Source organism: Hydra vulgaris, chromosome 13, assembly GCF_038396675.1.
Source record: "Hydra vulgaris chromosome 13, alternate assembly HydraT2T_AEP".
NCBI classification, from domain to species: Eukaryota; Metazoa; Cnidaria; class Hydrozoa; order Anthoathecata; family Hydridae; genus Hydra; species Hydra vulgaris.
In genome coordinates, this window is record NC_088932.1 from 55959769 (window position 1) to 55964538 (window position 4770).

Here is a 4770-nt window from a genome sequence, read left to right on the forward strand (position 1 = left end):
CTGAGACGTACGCCTCACCGCCTTAAGGCGTAGTTTTTTTAAACCATAATTATAATGCTATACAACAATTATTTATTAATAATGTTAATAATGCTTTTTTTTTTTTTTTAATGAATTTATAATGTTAATAATAACAACTAACAATATAATAATAATATTTGATATACAATTTTGTGTTCTAGTTTTTCATTTTTTAAATGAATTCTAAAAGTTTAATGATATATTAATTGCACGATATGTTAAAACACTTTATTTAATACTTATTAATTTATATTTATGTTGTAAATGTTATATTTATCTACGATTTATGTTGTAAATAGTTATTCAATATTCAATTAAAGATTTACTATTTTATTATTAGTTTCTTTTCAATTTTTAATTTTATTTTAAATTTTCAATAAAGAAAAGAAGCATTTTTGATTTCAAAGTCAAGTTTTTTTGGGACATAATAAAATTTAAAATAAAAATGTAAAATTTTTTGTTTTAGTTGTACACAGTATAAATTTATCTTCCTTTCAATTACTTTTAGAAGGTTTAGTTTTTTCTAAACGAGTTTCAAAAAGCTAAAGAGTGAACCAAGGAACGGGTAGGAGTGAGTCAAAGCTTTATTTATCTGAAAATTAAAGTTAGGTATTGTGTTGAACAGATTAAATAAAAATTAGGTAAGGATCAAATAATTTACTTATAAGCATTGTAACTATGTAATATTGTAACAATAAATTTCAACATCTTTTTAAACTTATCTAATGAAATTAAATTAAAAATATTTTATACGTAGGGGAAAGACGCCTATGATGGCATAGCGCCTATGATGGCATACCAGTCATATTAAAATTGGTTTTGGTAAAAAATGATTAGACCTATATGACTATACTGACTTTACATTAGTTTTAGTGAAAAAACGTCCCTTGGGCACAAGTATTGTTTTTATAATCAACAAAAACCGATTTTGGGATGTGCTGTTGTAGTTTTATTTCCTTCATATATTTAAGATTGCGATTTTACTATTAACTGTACAGAAATGTAATTTTCATGCATTTTATATTCAAGTTTTGTGCATTTAGTGGAATAGTTACTTTAATTTTATCTTTTGAACAAAGCAGACACAGCTTGTTTTAATGAAAATGATGACTTTTACCCATGATGGCATACTGACGAGTTAGGGGTGTTGAAATATTGACGAGTTGGGAAAACCTTTTTTTTTTTATAAAAAAAACTTATTTTTAAGTAAAGTTAAAAGAAAGCGATGCTCCAAAATTTTTTTTTGGTCTAAAAAATACGTAAAACGCAATATATCCTATGCGCGTGCGCAAAATTTTACAACGCTGGTGTGTAGCATGAAATGGTAAATTAGGATGGTTTCGAGTAATTTCTGGCTTTTCTGAGGGAAGGCTCTGAGGTTAAATGAAATCATTAAGTTACCCTCGATCCTAACTAGCCCCATCCTCCCCTATGCCATCATAGGAGCAGTGGTTGCCTATGATGGCATACATGTGCTTTTTTTTACAATAAGGATAACTTATAAAAAAAATAAAACTGATGAAAACTCCCAGGGTAATTATTGTTCTAGATGTAACAAGAAATGTATCCATATCAAAACTTTTATTATTGATCTTCAGGATACTGAATAATGAAGCTTCAAAGTTAAGTATGCCATCATAGGCGCCTTTCCCCTAGTTTTCAATTGATCAGTAATATCTCTAAAACCTCTATCTAAAACTAATAGATTATTAGACTGATCTAGCTCTCTTCAATCGCTTTTTGTTTTTAAAATATCATTGAATATAGTTGCGTCATTAATAGTTTCAGATAAAGGTTCATAAACATCAATAACAAAACCATTTCCAGTGCATACTACAAAAGGCTTGACTAAATTTTTTTTTTTTTTCCTACTGTACAGTTTTGGTTGTAAAGAATTATTCGAACTTTTTTCACCGAATAAATAAGTAGCATCGGTTTCGTCTTTTAAGTCAAAAAAATCTTTGATCGTATCCGTGTTATTTAAAAGCCAATCATTTCGTGATTGTGATTTTCCTCATAAATTTTTGCAAACAAAACCAGCATTAAACGAGGTTCTTATATGATGCCAATATTTCTGAAATTTCAACCGACATAACAAACCAAAATAACAAGCAATTGAATGTTGATCAAGACCAGTCTTTAACCAAAGAAATAAACTGCAAAAAGTAAACAAACTTCTTTCAAACGTTTGTAAGGGTTTTTTATTGTTTTTAATTCACTCACCAAATATAGAAATCGTATATGCGTGTAAATAAATGTGCATAGGTGTACATGTTTTTTTTTTTTTTTATTTTTTTTTTTTTATTTGTTTATGTTGAAAAAAGAAACAATATTACATAACTAATTATGTAACAGGCTTTTTAAAGCCCTGTTACATAATTAGTTACAAAATTTAAAGAATATAGTTCTTTAAATTTTGTTAAATTAATAATTTTTGCATGCTTATTTTGCAAAATATTACGTCAAATCAATATATTAGCAATGTTTTTTGTTTTTTTTGTTTTTCGAGGAGTTTTACGACACGTCTTTTAGACCATCTAAAATTAGTTTAATTTCTATCTATCTAGCATATATTTTAGACGTATAAAAGAGATCGAAAAGACATCTGATTAAAGATACTATTTTTGTTTTATTTTAGATGCGTATTAGATGCATGAAATAGACTCATGCATAGATCTTCTTTTTTTTTCAAACTTCCATTAATATGTTGCAAAATAACAGATGGTCAGTATTTAATTTGTTTTTTGTCTTTTTTATTTTATTTTTTTCAATTCGATTCATTTTCCTATTGCGAAAAATACAACTTTTCTACATCAGATGAGACATTGTTGAAAAAAGCAGAAAAAAAAAAGACAAATTATTCTGCTCTACATTGCTAGAACCTCCGCCACCTATAATGAATAAGTCTAATGATAAAAGTATAGCACAAACCTAGGTAAATATCATAATTTTTTTTTTGAATGGTTTATAAACTGAAATTTTTTAAAAAAGTTTTTCATGTTTATAATTCTTGTTTAATTTGATCTCTATAATATCTCTCTTGCTATTAGTAATCTTCATATATTACTGAGAAATTTCTTCATAAATTACTGAGAATTTCTTCATATATTACAGAGAAATTTCTTTTAATTATTTGGGTAATATATATAATGTAGTTAAATTAGTTACATATATTTATATCATTGACTAAATTCTATTGTATTAAATATTCCTGTAAACATTTTGTCGAAAAATAAAAATTGATTTAAAGCATGTTGAAATCAATTAAAAGAATGAATGCAGAAATTGAAAAAAAAAAAATTTGTTGAAAGAACATATATAATAATGCTCATGGAATTCTTTATAGCTCTAATTACATCTCTTTTGTATATTCAGATTCAGACAATTAAGATGTTTTTTGATCTCGTTTTATTGCTGAACACAATAAAGCAAAGATCACAATTTCAAAGAGTTTTATTAATTATTAAAATATAATTATTTTTATTAATTATTAAAATATAATTATTAAAAGTTTTATTGTAAGTAGTTTTGGCTTTAACACTACAGAACATTATTGTTGAGGTATTTTTTTTATTTGATTTTTGTTTAGTTCTAAAAGAACTTTAATAGATAGTTATAAACGAATAGAAATATTTATTAATGCAATAAACTGTATAGTATAAACTATATTGATACGTGTGTAGCATTTGGTCAGCTTTAGCTGTAGTAATTAAACAAAATTCTTTAATATTCAAACTTTTTACAAAAGGAAAGATCAAGAATTGCTCTTGAGCTAAGCCCGACGAAAAATAAGAGGAAGTTATCATCAATGGTTTGTCATTAATCTAAATAATATTTTTTGTTATTGTTTATCTGCTAAGGTTTTATAAAATTATCTATTACACTTAAATGTTTATTTTATTTTCACCGAGTTTACCTATTAATTTGCGTGTATTGATTTTTTTTTATTAAAACATTGCAAAGTTGCTTATTTAGTCAAGGCTATTTTTATTAGGTTTCCAGTCTGCCTTTTTTGCCTTTGTCTCATTCTACCAAAAAAGTTTTAGCTGATATAAAAAGTAAGTTTTGCCAAAATATTAAGGCAATTTCTGTGATGGAGTAATATAAAAAATGACATGTGATTTCAGGATTTTATTTTGAATTACTCAAACATAAAATGTTAAAGTTAATGTTACTTTTTTTTGTTATTTGTGTCATCCATTTTATACTTGGGTTATATTTAATAAGTTTATCGATCTTTTTTGTTATATTTTTGTTTATAAAAATGCAAAATTTTATTCTCAAGGAGTCGGCTGAAGGGAGTAATAGAAGTTGAAGCTGCTCGAACCAGAGGACGAAGTGGTTGCACTTGATCAGAGTATACTAAACTGGTATAATCTAATTATCATATTATTCAAAAATATTTATATTTTTAAATAAGTTAGTTTACATTTGGTTTATAAGTTAAGAATCTATATGAAAAACACTTGTAAATGAAGTAAAATAAATAGCTTGTATTAGGCGCTACACGTTGTAAAGAAAAATAAGTTGGCTACATTACTTTTTATTACATTAATTTCAGCTTGACAGTTTGAAAAAAGTTGGTGGCAGGAAGCCAAGAAAGCAAGTTTTTTTGAATATAAAACAGTATATGATTATAACTTAATTATATTAGAAATATGATTAAAAGAGATAAAAACAAATTCATTTTGACCATTACGTTTGTTAATTTATTTACTTTTAAGAAAACAATTTGACGCACTTTGTGGC

The 4770-nt window shown here is 25.6% G+C and overlaps 1 long non-coding RNA gene across 1 annotated transcript; it reads left to right on the top strand.

The window, feature by feature from the left end:
* Positions 1-3712: 3712 nt before the first annotated feature.
* LOC136089180 (uncharacterized) lies at positions 3713-4391 on the top strand. The gene is made up of 3 exons (XR_010642835.1): positions 3713-3832; positions 4016-4079; positions 4307-4391. It is a non-coding gene; the product is annotated as an uncharacterized LOC136089180 (long non-coding RNA).
* Positions 4392-4770: the final 379 nt, after the last annotated feature.